Source organism: Globicephala melas, chromosome 3 (genome assembly GCF_963455315.2).
Source record: "Globicephala melas chromosome 3, mGloMel1.2, whole genome shotgun sequence".
In the NCBI taxonomy this organism is placed as follows: Eukaryota; Metazoa; Chordata; class Mammalia; order Artiodactyla; family Delphinidae; genus Globicephala; species Globicephala melas.
The window spans coordinates 33,470,226-33,485,245 of record NC_083316.1 but is presented as its reverse complement, the minus strand read 5'-3'; the positions used below and the strand labels follow the sequence as shown (position 1 = coordinate 33,485,245).

Sequence of the window (15,020 nt, the reverse complement as noted above, 5' to 3'; positions counted from 1 at the left end):
GGGATTCCCTATGAATTTCCTGTGGTAGATGAGAGATACCAACTTTGTGTATAAACAAAATAACTCATTTTTTTTTCCTGCATGTCAGAACACTGAGTCATTTCACTGAAATCAGCTGGATTGGATGCTTTATTTTGAATGGAGAACACTGTGAGATGATTAAGTTTTTTAGCTATTTAGTACTTGTTTTGGAGTAATGTATACACAGCTTTAAAAGATAACAGAATTAAAGGAATCTGGTAGAAATGAGTCGTTCGGCTACTCTAAGCCAAAAATAAATAGAAATAATGGTTTAAAAATATCTAAGAGAATATTCAATTGATTGAAAGTAATATAAGGAATAGGAAATAATATAAGGAAGAATAGTGAAGTTAAATTAAGAAAAATAAAACTCAGTCCCTGTCTTCCAAATCAACTTTATCTTAAACACCATCATTTTCTCTACATTTTTAGCCACATTGGTCTTCCCTGTGTTTTTGAACACAGTTCTTAATACAACTTTGTCTTATGACTCCATCTGAAAAGCTCTTATTTCCTGTGTTCTGATGTCTGTCGTCTTGTCCTTCAGATCTCTGCTCACATGTCCTCTTCTCAGCAAACCTCTCCCTGACTACCCAGCAACCCCGTACTCCCTCTTCCTCCATTACATCAGCCTTTTTTTATTGTTTCTTAAATATTTATTTATTTATTTGACTGCATTGGGTCTTAGTTGCGGCTCGTGGACTTCTCTAGTTGTGTCGCGTGGGCTTCTCTCTAGTTGTGGCGTGTGGGCTTAGTTGACCTGCAGCATGTGGGATCTTAGTTCCCTGACCAGAGATCGAACATGCGTCCCTTGCATTGGAAGGCCGATTCTTAACCACTGGACTACCAGGGAAGTCATGTTTTTGTTGTTGTTGTTGTTTTTTAAAATTTTTAAACTTCTAGGACTTCCCTGGTGGTCCAATGGTTAAGCCTCTGCTCTTCCACTGCAGGGGGTACTGGTTCGATCCCTAGTCAGGGAACTAAGCTCACACATGCCGTATGGTGTGGCCAAGAAAAAAAAAGAAAGAGTTTTGAACTTCTATTTTGTGATTAGGTGAAAGGAATACTAGTCAAATAAACCTTACAAATGAATGAAAAATAAAATTCTTTACTCATGTGTATGTTTCTAAATCTGTGTTTCAAAGGATATCATTAAGTTGATCTCAACTATGGTGACAGATCAGGAAGTAAATTAGTCGCTAGGGTGGCAGTTATTGGTTCAGGAACAGTATTAGACATTTATTGATGTACCAATGTGTATTAAATGAGTCAACTTTTAAGAAATGTGTAATGTCATCATTAAAATATAACATCACATAACCATTCATCCATCCATCCTTCTTTAAAAATAACATTCAAAGAGAGGTAAGCTATATTATCAGACTTTAAGGAGCTCAGCCTTTGGTAAGATGCACAGAATACAGATAATTATCAATACATTGCAGAGTAGTGTATGCAGTAAGACAGGTTAGTTCATACAGAATATTTCAGAATCACAGGGAATGGAGCCACCAGTTCTGTCTGGTATATCAAGGAAGTTCTGACAGATAAGTTCAATCTTCAGCTGGGTTTCAAAGAAGGAGTAGTACTTTGCCAAACCAATAGTGGTGGGAAGCATTTCAAGAAAGTGGGAACAGAATATGGAAATGCAAAGAATTTTCCTAAACATGCAAAAGAAATTGTTTTACATGTTTAGGAAGATTCTACCAACTTCGTGTTTCTGGAGCAAAGAAATACAGATAAGTTTGCAGCAAATACTGCTGAAGAAAAAAAACTAGACTGTGATCTCTTTATATGCAACAGTAAGACCCTTTTCATTATATTCTATTGGCAATGGTGAAAAGTAATTTTATGACTTTAACAAAGTAATGAAAAACCACAGTCACATCAGCATATTAAATTTTCTTATAGTATTTCTCCCTTTTTGAAGTTACCTTATACGCTTATTTAGTTGTTTATATTTAGTTGTCTTTCTTCTGTAGAAATGTAAGCTCCAGGAATGTAGGGACTTTGTCTAGACAGACTTTTGTCCTGTGCCTTCAGCTCTTAGACCAATTTGTGGCACTTCCCAGGCCCTCAGTAAATATTTATTGAACATTTATAAGGCTGCTGTGTTTTGCTATATTATGGCTAAATAGGTTTTTGTGGATTAACTACCATATATTGCATTGTACTATAGGAATATATATTTCAAACTCCAGATTAGAACACAGTATTCTGGAACATATTTTATTTCATATCCCAACCACAAAGGACCTTTGGGAATAGAATTTTCCTATCTGTATGAGAATATGACACTTGAAAATTATTGTTCTTTTCTGAGTCTTATTCCTTTCCCTATAACCTATGATGGTAAGGACTAAGTAATAAAATACGGAACAGCTTTGAACTTGGAATGAGTAATAATCCTTAGAATGGTAGAGAAGTAGGGATGCCCCTGGAGGAATTGCTAAAGAAGGAGAGAGGGAGGAGGGAGCACCTTCTACTTCCGGGGATGCATTCTTTTGCCTCCTTGTGATTTTCTTCATTTTTGCCCTCAAGATTCTCTTATTTAGTTTTATTTAGCACCGAGAGAGTTTTCTGAACACATTGACTATGCATGATCCAAGTGTGTTAATGTCAGCCTTCCTCCAAAGGAGGCATAGTTCTTGAGCATCAGAGTCTCCTGTTGTCCATTTTATTTCGTTAGTAAGAAACTATAACTGCTCTTAGAAAAATTTGGTTTGCAATGGAATGGTTTTTAAATTCTGAAGTTCTACCTTGTAGTATTCATGATTCTTTGTAACAGAAGACTAGTTTACTTTTCTACGCAAGCCCTAAGTAATGTTGGTGCCTTATAGAGACAGTATAGTAAGTCTAGTGGTTACGAGTGGGGATTTTGAAGTTATTTTAACTCCGTTCAGATCCTAGTTTTATCATTTATATCTGTATAAACACATTCTTAACCTTTCAAGGGTCAATTTCTAGTTTCCTTATATTAAAATGGTGACACTTACCTCATAGACTATTGGGGTGTTAAAGAGCAAGTCCATGTAAAAGAGCTTAGCATGCCACCTAGCACCTAGTAAGCACTCAGTAAATATACTTTAGGTAATTTATTTTAAGATTTTATATGTGATTGGTAGATTTCATGCAGTATTAAAGGTTTTTTTTTATAAGTTATTTTGTTCAAACAGCTTTTTCTTGAATTAATTCTAACTAGGATATATCTTCTCAAGAATCACAATGTGGGTCCCAGCTTTGATATGTTGGCTTTTAAGGTTTCAACCACTAGATGGTGATATTTGATTGTGTAGCTAAGTGGTTTCATTTTTTCTTGTGAGTATTAGTATGTGTGTGAAGCTAGAATATAATTAGAATTTACCATGAATTTTGTTCCTTGTCTAGAAAAGCATACTTACCAATGTGAACCTGAAGGTGACCTGGCTGTGTGAAACACATTCTGTTGAGTGCCAACCTGAATATATTTAATGACTGTGATCTTGCCTCTTATTCTTTGGAAGAGAATAGATGCAGTCAGTGTAGAATGCCTTTATTTTCTCACCACCACATCTCCTAATCTGAGTGCATCTGCATCCAAGCCATCTGCGTTCACTGTGTTGTAATGAAGTGCCCCTTCTTTTTTCAAAGGCCCACCCCTCCGCTTGTGCACTAGACTTCATCTCTCTTGCCTTTTCAGGAATATTGTTCCTAAAACCCCCTTTCATTTGGATGTCATCTGTTGTCTTCTCTCTCCCTCTCTCTTTTTTTACCCTTTTTTTACTGAATTATAATTGATGTACAATATTATATAAGTTACAGGTGTACAATATAGTGATTCACAAGTTTTGAAGGTTATACTCCATTTGTTATTATAAAATAATGGCTGTATTCCCTGTGTTGTATACATAATAGTTTGTACCTTCTATTCCCCTACGCCTTATTGCCCCCCCCCCCCCGGCTCCCTCTCACTGGTACACAAACATACCCTGATAGCATCCATTTGAAAACATTCCCTTGACTCCACACACCCTACCATTTCTTTGCTCCCTCTTCACAACAAACTTCATTTCTTTTTTTTTTTTTTTTTTTTGCGGTATGCGGGCCTCTCACTGCTGTGGCGTCTCCCGTTGCGGAGCACAAGCTCCGGACACGCAGGCTCAGCGGCCATGGCCCACGGGCCCAGCCGCTCCACGGCATGTGGGATCCTCCCGGACCAGGGCACGAACCCGTGTCCCCCGCATCGGCAGGCGGACTCCCAACTGCCGCGCCACCAGGGAAGCCCCCAAACTCCATTTCTTGATGAATCATCCTCTCAGTCCATTCCAGTCAAGTTGCTGTCCCCACTAATCCACTTCTAAAGGTTGTTGATGACCTCCATGTTGTCAAATCCCGTCTTCATGTCTTGGTTCTCATTTAGTGTGCCTCTTGGTATTCAACACAGCTGAGCACTCCCTTCTTAAATATATTGCCCTGTAATCTGCAACACCACACTCTCATGAGTTTCCTTTTGTCTCAGTGTCCACTGCTTGTTAATCTTCTTTGCTTGCTGTTTTCTTTTGCTCATTTTCATTTTCTTTGCTCACTTTCATTTCATTTTCTAAATATTAGTGAGCCACTTTTAACATCAAAAGCCAGGAGTCATCTCTGCTGGTTTATGTGCCATTCCAGAGCTAATCAGCCCCACTCACCTCCAAAACCCCGCCCTTGAGACAGCTCATGGTATTCTTTTTTTTTAATGTGTTTTTAAAATTGAAGTGTAGTTGATTTACAATGTTGTGTTAGTTTCAGGAATACAGCAAAGTTATTCAGTTTATATATATATATATTTTTTTTCAGATTATTTTTCATTATAGGTTCTTACAAATATTCTTATTACCATAAAGTCCTGGCAGCTGCTGCTGTCAGCACAGACCAGAGAGCCCCTATGTACGGTGCTAACTGATAATGAAAGACCATCACACCTTGACACTGGCCAGGTTGGACCTATAGGTGCTTTAGAGGCACTGGGTCACACACCCAGAAGTGTGAGTGGGTTAAAGCCTTGTGGGGCTGACTTTGATCTAGGTGAGACAGGATATGGGAGGGAGGCTGCAGATAAATTCTTTTTCCTCCTTTCCCCACTGGACTGTTTCCAATACAAAGAGGTTTCATACTGTCTCTGAAGAAGTTCTACAATATTAACAATCATCTGTGTTTGTTTTGAAGCTGTTGTCAGCTTAACATATGCCTTATATTTATTCTCCCTCCTTCCTGCCTCACTTTTCTTTCTTTTTTTTTTTCTCCCTTGGATCCTACGCCCCACACAGTGGTAGCCTATAAGCTTAGGCCTCAGGCTTTATTTCCCAGGTAACCCAAGCTAAGATTTCATCCTGGATTCCTTTCTTTTTTTCACTCCTCATATCCAATCCAAGTTGAGATGATTTTACTTTTTAATATATTCCAAATCACTTTTATCCTCCCTTCTGTTTTCATGGCTGTCATCCTAGTCTAATCTACCAGCAGCTCTTACCTAGGTTACTCTGGTAGTCTCCTAACTAACAGGCCTCCCTGTGCTCATTCTTATACCCCTACAGTTCATTCTCCTCCCCCGGGCCTGACTGATCTTTTCAAAATGTAAAGCAATTCATGTCTCTGTGTTGCATGGAAACTTCATCACTCATACAGTGAAATCCACACTCACAGCTACGGGCTACTAGTTTCATGATCATGGCTTTGGACTACCTCTCTGGCCTCGCAATCCCCTTCCTCCTTCTTTTATAGCCATGCTCGTTTTCTTTTCTTGCCTCAAAAAATGGGGTGTTTGATCCTGCCTTGGGCTCTTCCTTTGTCTGGAATGAACTTTTCCAGGTTTTCCATTGGCTGGCTGCTTTTTGTCATTCAGCTCTCAGCTCAGATGCCTTCCCAGAGAGACCTTTTCTGACCATGCATTCGCCCCCATCACATCCGTCCATGTGTTTTTCATCATGGCACTTAACCATGTTTTAACTTATGTTTGTTGCCTTTCCGTGCCTTCTTCACACACATATACAGTCTAGAATGTAAGCTCTAGAAGAGTAGTAGGGTCCTTTTATATCTTATTGAATGCTGCATCCTCAGTACCTAGAATACTACCTAACCCAGAGTAGTATTCTGCTCTGGTGCTCAATAAACGTTTATTAAGTGAATAAGCTGGTAACTGTATAGCTCATTAAACTTGATGCTACAGTAAATTACAGACATAATTGGGAGCAAAGTAGCTAAACACCTTGATATTTCTATCTGGTGGTAAGCGTGCTGACTTATTTGGCTTAATCACCAGCTGTTCTTTCTTTTTTTTTTTAATTTATTAAAAAAATTTTTTAACATCTTTATTGGAGTATAATTGCTTTACAATGGTGTGTTAGTTTCTGCTTTATAACAAAGCGAATCAGCAGCTATACATATACATATATCCCCATATCTCCTCCCTCTTGCATCTCCCTCCCACCCTCCCTATTCCACCCCTCTAGGTGGTCACAAAGTCAGCTCAGTGCTTTGTGACCAGCTGTTCTTTACCTCAATGTAGGGTATTATCTCACCCCACCCTTGGGCAGTCCCTGGAACTATTCCCTCTGCTTCCTTCTTTGTGCTAGTTTGGTTGCATACTGTTAAGCTTGTCTTTAAATTGGCTGAATCAGACTTTGGTCACTTATTAACCACAGTGACTTTAAACCAAGTTTTTATCTTTTAATGTTTCCTATCCAGCAGCTGCAGTAGGGCTATGCCTGTTCGGTCTGTTCCAAACCAAATTTGAATTAAGAGATATGCTGTGGAGCTTACGAGAGACCATTGATTTATTAGGTGCCAAGTTTACTGTGATCCAAAAGTGGAGGAACTAGATGGTGCTACCTTTTATTTGTAGGCCAGGAGAAGTAAATCAAAGAGGAAATGAGAAATGAGGGAGGGGAGGGAATTCACCAAGCCGACAGTAGTGAAGTAAATGCCCACCAGTTCTTGCTTCTCTTTAGCCAGTGGAAAGCAGCTCACTTGTTCCTTTAAACCTTTGTATGCCTTGGTGAACAAAGCACGTTTCATTTGGCAGTGTCTCTGCTAACAGCAGTGGCTATGTTTTCAAAACCAAAACAGTGCAACAGGAAGAGGACATTTTTCTTTTTGCCTCAGATCTGTGTATTTGCACAGGTTTGCACATGTGTGTTTGTACGTGTGGGCATGTTTGCATGCCTGCCTAATGAAAAGAGAAAACAGAACTAGGGATGGTCAGTGTCATCTTGAACTTCTTGGTTTATTTTGTACTTTGGGACAACTTAGGTGCGTAAGCAGCTTTGTGGCAGTGTGTGGATGAGCCGGCCTGATTCTTAGGAATAATGCTCTTGGCATCTTGGGCAGGACAGTGTCTTGTGCAGGATTGCCTTTTGCCTTGCAGGATGTTAACATCCCTGACCCCCTGCCACTAGTGCCTCCAAGTCTTTGACAACTGAAAAGTCCTCTATAAATTGCCATACATGCCCTCCATGGGGTGATAACTGCCCCTGGTTGAGTTAGGCAGAAAATAGGACTGAAAGAAAAAAGGGCATTTGACAAATGTGGCAGTTTAACAGTGGTTGGCCCAAGTAGAGTAGGTGTTGGCAAACCTTAGTCTATTTTTATAAATAAAGTTTTACTGGGACACAAACATGGCCTTTTGTTTGCGGCTGATTTTGTGCTACAACAGAATTGAGTAGTTGTGTCAGAGACAATATGGCCCACAAAGCCTAAAATATTCACTGTATGGACTATTACTATGCTGACCTTGGCTTTAGGCCCTTCCTCAAAAGCCACAACGATGCCTGAAACCTTAGACACCCCAGGGTCTTAAGGTACCTATAATTCTAATCTCTTGATTCTTTCTACCCACGTTGCTATTCCCCTGGTCTTGGGAATTTCTTGTAATATCTGTACGTGGAATGGTGAGATGAAACAAAGTAAGAATTAAGGTGTTTGCTACTTTTGTCTTAGGGTATAATTTGTTTTTACGTCTTTCCATCTTTTTTTTTTTTTTATGTATTGTAAGCATGCTAGCTTCTGTCCTCTTTTCATGTCTTCCATGCTTCTCTCTGCTGCTTTCCAAGACTTCTCTTGGAGAAGGTAGGACAAATGAGATAGGTAGAATCTGTGATATTAGCACCTTCTATGTGCCCGGTCATGTTCTGGGTATTGTAGAGAATACAAGCAAATCCACCCTTTGGTCCCTGAACTCATTAGTAAAGAGAAGATAGAAATACATGGAAGAATTAGAGAAAAATTAAACGAAAACAATATTGGGGTAGTTAGAGAAAGCATTGGTCAGGTAGTTATAAGAGCTAGCTTCAAATCCTGGTTTGTGTAGGCTTAGTACCATGTGCCTTTGGACTAGTCCTGTAGTTGCTCTCTACTTTTGTTTCTTCCATCAGTAAAATGAAAACAAGTAATGCCAATCTTACAGGACTTTTTGTGAGCACTAAGTGAATTAACTTTTTACGAAAATAATTATATGTTAAGTAATTGTATGGAAAGTGCTTTGTAAAACATAAATTACTTTAGAAATATAAGTGTGACTGTGTGGTCAGTTAAGTGGTACTCATGGTCTTCATGGGAAAAGGGGATTTTCACTTGGTCTTAGAGGAGAGAGAGCCTTTGACTAGGTGAGAAGCGGGGGAACAGGAACCTAAATGTGCACATGTTTGTTCACTGAGGAACCCACACGAACAAAGGAGTGATGTGTAGGTAGAGACGGGGCAAAGATGCAGCTAAGTGAAGCAAAGGAGTGGTGAGGAGAAGAAAGACTGGACAGATAGGCTAAGACTGGGAGACATAGACTTGCTACTGTTGAATCCTGTGGAATTTACTACTATGCTATTAATTAGAAAATTATGAGTATAAAGATTATTATGAAGCAACAATTGAATTTTCCAGAGAAAGAAGGTAGAACATAACATACTTCCAAAGTTTTTCATGTTGTGTCTATAATAACATTTGGAAATATTATTTAGAGACCAGCTTATAATCACCTGTAATATGCCTAAGAAGTACAAACACGTTTTTTTAGGTGACACAGTTAATGCTTTTAGAGGTAATACCATTAATACTTAGTGGATAATAGCACCAGGGAACTAAATTTCTTTAATATTGTATATATATTTTGTTAAAAACATTATAGATGATAGCTATAAATAATCAAAATTGGGTATTAAATTATAGTAAGCATTGTTGAGTGTCATATACTTTTTTTTCTCCATTATCTATTACGTATGAAACCTTTTCTAATGTTTTTCTGAGGCGTACCCTACATGGTCATGTAGATTTTGTACTTTAGCAAGTTGCTGGATTTAATTGCTAATCCTTTATTTAGGATTTTTACATTTATCTTATGGACTAAAAATTCTTCAGTGATCACTAGGATTAATTCTCATTTCTCAAATAATGTATCTTTCTTAGGACGAAAGTGTGCTTTATTTTTATTGCTAGATTCTCCACATATGCTGCAATGCATTAGGACTCTTAAGACTACACTTCTAATTGTGGAATTTCAAATTTTGGATTAGGCAGTGGCGGCTATTTTCCAGTCAGGGCCCTCCCATACTGTCCCAGTTCGTCCTGTGTTAGCTGATACAGCTGCATATACTTTGGGGAGCAAAGTACCTATTGCACTGTCTACATAGAGCTTTTAGTTTAAATAAGCACAGAGATAAATATAAAGTTTCAAACAGTTTTACAAAGATAAGTAACCGGGTACCATGAGCCAGAGTGATTTAGATAAGGGGTCACAGAAGGCTTCTCCAAGGAAGCAAGAAGACAAATGATTGAGTTCATCCAGGCGAAGGGAGTTCTACTTATTGTTTTGCCTTTATTGTGATTTTATATTTATCATTAAAATAAGGGAACTACTGATTTATTTGTAAATGTTTTTATTTAATCCAAATTATACTAGAATTAATTTCTGGTGAATTTTATTTTGTGACATGTATGTGTATGCTAAACGAATAAGTAATATAGGTGGTAAAATATTTCAGATGATTTTTGTATCTAAAGTAAAAATTGGGATATTAAAATGATGACTTCTTAGAAATTTTTCAGAAAATTCTCATTGCCTAGTGTAGCAAGGAGTAGAACAGGGTAATTGCTTTCAATACAGTAACAACTAAGAAACGTTCTGTACTAGTTAGACGTTGGCATTGTTGTTTCAATTTGCTTTGGAAAATGACCTTTATTCAGTGTGTGTGCACTTCCATGTAATTTCAGAGGACCTTCCTACTGTTTCCAGAGTGAATTGATCTGCCTTAAATTGTTTGTTCTTGTCTATAATAAATTAGAAACTTTTAAAGACATGTTTGTTCTTTTGTGTAAGTAAATTGTTTAAATTATTACTGAAAGTAGACTTTATGACTTAACCTAATCCTGTGTCCACATAATTTCAATAAGTGATAGTGACTAAAATTCAGAGCAGTTTAGTATAAAATAAAGTATATTTATATCGTGTCTCTTGCTATTGCCTAGTAAAAACATACTGGGACTCCAGTCTGAGCATCATTTCAATACTTCTTCCCGTTTCACATCCCCTTTCCTTCAATATGACTGTCTTGAGAGAGTATGCAATTAGGTAGTATATTTTTTTCTTTCATTGTTTTTGCTTCTTTTTTCTTCCTTTCTGAGCCTAACTGAAGTTGCGAGAAGTTAAGTTCCTTACGATGAATGATCATTATATGGTACTGCACATTATTTTCTCCTTGCTTTCTTCAGAATGTTATTCTAAATTCTAGACAGAAAAACTCAAAGTAATTTATGGAGGATTTTTTTTTTTTTTGGTTTAATTCAGGGAATTGACCATTGTCTAAAACTTGGAACCTGATCTACCTACATTGGAAATCGCATGATTTTCAGTCAAATCTCAACAGATTTCAACATCATTATAATTTCTCTATGAAAGCTCCCACAAAATCAAGGAACCAAACTAAACTTTAATTTCAAATATTATATACTGAACTTACAATAACAAAATCTAAACTAAGCCAGAAAAGTTATTTCTGTCGTTAAACATTTTGGGGAAACAATGTTTATAAATATTAGAAAACACAATATAAAATAAGGTGAAAACTTTAATGTTCTTTTTTAAAATTTTTAAAAAGATTTATTTATTTATTTATTTATATTTATTTATTTTTGGCTGCGTCAGGTCTTAGTTGCAGCATGCGGGATCTTCGTTGAGGCATGCAGCATCTTTCGTTGCGGTGTGGGGGCTTTTCATTGTGGTGCTTCTCTGTAGTTGTGGTGTGTGGGCTCCAGGGTGCCTGGGCTCTGTAATTGTGACATGCAGGTTCCAGGGCGTGTGGGCTCTGTAGTTTGCGGCACGTGGGCTCTAATTGAGGGGTGCAAGCTCAGTAGTTGTGGCACGTGGGCTTAGTTGCCCTGCAGCATGTGGAATCCTAGTTCCCTGACCAGGGATCGAACCTGCGTCCCCTGCATTGTAAGGTGGATTCTTTACCACTGGACCACTAGGGAAGTCCCCTTTAATGTTCCTGACGATATAGTTTTTAGTAAGGAAATAAAATGATGAATCATATATTAGCTGCTGATTTACTGAAATATAGCTGTATAGGAATAGCTTTTAAATTTGTTTTGGTATTCCCACATGAGCACATAAAATTGTATGATAGAAGTCTATCATGATATTAGTGGAAAGTGGTGATCAATATGTTTAGTTACAATTTATTTGACATTGACAAAAATGCTCTAACATTTGTTCTTAAATACAGTCAGTCCTCATTCATGGATTTTGGATTTGTGAGTTCACTTACTCAGTACAATGTATTTGCAACACCAAAATCAGTACTCATGGTGCTTTCCCATCTGAGTTCCCAGCTGAGTCAAACAAGGCAATGCTCCCTCTGCCTTTGTGTTTTACCTCTCATACTGAAAGCAAGCGTACTGTCTGTGGTCTAGTTAGTGTTACGTTTTCCCCTTTTTTTTTGCCTTTTCTTGATGATTTTGCTGTTTAAAAAGGCCCCCAAGTTGGGGGGGGGGCTTTTTAAACAGCAAAAAAAGTAGTGCAGAAGTACTGTCTAGTGTTGTTAAGCCCAAGAAGGCTGTGATGTGCCATATGGAGAAAATACGTGTGTTAGGTAAGCTTCATCCAGGCCTGAGTTACAGCGCCGCTGGCCACGAGTTTAGTGTTAGTGAATCAGCAATGTACATTAAAGATGTCTTTAAACAGAAATGGACATAAAGCGGGGTTATATGTTAATCAGTTGATAAAAATGTGACGAGAGGCTTGCTGGAACTTAACCTTAGAACCAATGATTCAGTATTCATTAATTCAATCTTTATGGTGACTTTATAGAACAAAACTACTGGGAATGGGAATCAGTTATATCTAAAATAAAGATTTTGAGTTTAGCAGTGTTTTCATGTATGCAACTTTTCTTTTGTCAAGAATTTAAATAATCAGGACAAGTAATTAAAATTTACTTTAAAGCTGCATAAAATCTAGCAGTGGGATTCAGCAGAGATAAAATTATGTTCAACATCATTTGTCATTTGTTGTTTCATATTCTTCTCCCCTCACTCAAATTAACTTAGTATATTAATGTCTTGTATCTATTTTTACTCACTGAACATTTATTTAGTGCTTTTGTTAGGCATTGATGCCACAAAGAAAATATTAGATAAGCATCTTTTGGGGGACAACACAAAGAGGGAAGCTGTTTTGATATGGAGTAAAGAGTACAGTTTTAGAGAGTTCCTTGGATGATATAAAAGGAGGGCGTTTAACTGAATGGGGGAATGAAAGAATTAAAGCGTGTTTTACAAGATTTTTTGGAGGAGATAGCATCAGAACAGTCATAAAAGGTAAATGGAAATTAGCTGAAGAAGGGGCAGAACAATGTTCCAGTCGTAGGAATCTGCATGTGCAAAGCCAAGAAGAGGCCAGAGAAAATCTCTCCCTTTGGAGTATCAAAAATAGTTCAGGGGCGTCCCTGGTGGCGCAGAGAGTCCGCCTGCCGATGCAGGGGACACGGGTTCGTGCCCCGGTCCGGGAAGATCCCACGTGCCGCGGAGCGGCTGGCCCCGTGAGCCATGGCCGCTGAGTCTGCGCGTCCGGGGCCTGTGCTCCGCAACGGGAGAGGCCACAGCAGTGAGAGGCCCGCATACCGCAAAACAAAAAAAACCCAAAAAAACAGTAGAACTGGAAGAAGCATAATGCACAACGTCAGTGAAAGGAGCGTCTAGAGGAGAAAGGGGATTTGGAGCCGAGACGTGTCTATTGGATGTCTAGTGAAATTTAAGAGGCCTGAACTTGAGTGTGTTGAAGGTAACCGGAGCTATTGAAATATTTTTATCAGTAGGTGAACTCATCAAAACTATGTTTTGGAAATATTTTTCTGAGATAGAGTAGAAAATGGATTGGAGTCAGGCAAGACTGATCTCAGGAAGACTGGTTTATTGAATTTTTGACCATCCTGGAAGGCTGAGGACCTACACTAGTAGCAGTGACAGTGGATTAAAGGAATTGAATTAGAGAATTGAAGACTAATGTGACCTAGAGCAGGGAAAAGTATAGTCAAGAATGAATGGCTTCAGGATTTTCTTAATGCCTCGGTGGTGCAGTTCTTTAAGTCAGGGATATACGGGTAGAGTAAATTTGGAGTAGGAGATGATGGTGAGTTCAGTTTAAACACATTGTTTCTGAGATATGTCAATCACCTCTTTATTTTTTTTTAATAAATTTATTTATTTTTGGCTGTGTTGGGTCTTCGTCTCTGCGTGCGGGCTTTCTCTAGTTGTGGCGAGCGGGGGCTGCTCTTCGTTGTGGCTCAGGCTTCTCATTGCGGTGGCTTCTCTTGTTGCAGAGCACTGGCTCTAGGTGCACAGGTTTCAGTAGTTGTGGCACGTGGGCTCAGTAGTTGTGGCTCACGGGCTTTAGAGCACAGGCTCAGTAGTTGTGGCGCACGGGCTTAGTTGCTCCGTGGCATGTGGGATCTTCCCGGACCAGGGCTCGAACCCAGGTCCCCTGCATTGGCAGGTGGACTCTTAACCACTGTTCCACCAGGGAAGTCCCTGTAAATCACCTCGTGATCTTATATTCTTATATGCGTAATCTTCTCATTTCTCTATTTGCTATTCACAGAAAAACCTCCCAAGTGAGTCATTCATTGTCCCTACTTTTTTACTTCCACTTCACTATTCAGTCTGGCTTCCATTCCAACAATACTGTTTTGGTCAGTGTCACCAATGACCTGCATGACATTAGAGCTTTCTGAAGTATTCAGTACAACTCGTCACTCTCTCCATGACAGCCTTCTCTCTTGGTTTCTATAAAATCACACACACTCCTGAATTTTCTCCTTCCATTCTTTCTCTGCTTCTCAGTCATCTTTGCTGGTCCTTCCTTCTTTGCTTGATCTCCACATTTTGAAGACTTCAGCCTGGTATCTTTTCTCTTTCTTATCTACTCTCTTCTTAAGTGATCTTTCCCAGATCCATGGTTTGTTTAATTTATTCTTAAAATTTTTACTGAAAAGAAAAAGGCAATGAAATATACTCATGATTTTTAAAAAGCAAACGCAGTAATAACAAAGGATACACAGTGAAGAGTCTTACCCTTACTCCTGTCCCCTAGCCTATTATTTCACTTTCCCAGAGGCAGCCACAGTTACCAGTTTCTTGATATCCTGCCAAGATAATCATTATATTTATAAGCATGTAGGTCTATAGATCTTTTAAAACATCATTAATGGTAGCATTCTAAATATAATATATATATATACACCATTCTCTCCCTTGTCTTTTTAACTTAATACATCTTAGAGATCTTTTTTTTTTTTTTTTTTTTTTTTGTGGCTGTGTTGGGTCTTCGTTGCTGCACATGGGCTTTCTCTAGCTGTGGCGAGCGGGGGCTACTCTTTGTTGCCGTGCGCGGGCTTCTCATTGCGGTGGCTTCTCTTGTTGCAGAGCACGGGCTCTAGGCACGCAGGCTTCAGTAGTTGCAGCACGCAGGTTCAGTAGTTGTGGCACATGGGCCCTGG

General features: G+C 38.7%; 1 protein-coding gene across 2 annotated transcripts in view; it reads left to right on the top strand.

Annotated features, from left to right (window-relative positions):
- Nucleotides 1-15,020, top strand: part of TTC33 (tetratricopeptide repeat domain 33) — a 34,770-nt gene that overhangs the window by 3,714 nt on the left and 16,036 nt on the right. The window lies entirely within an intron of this gene.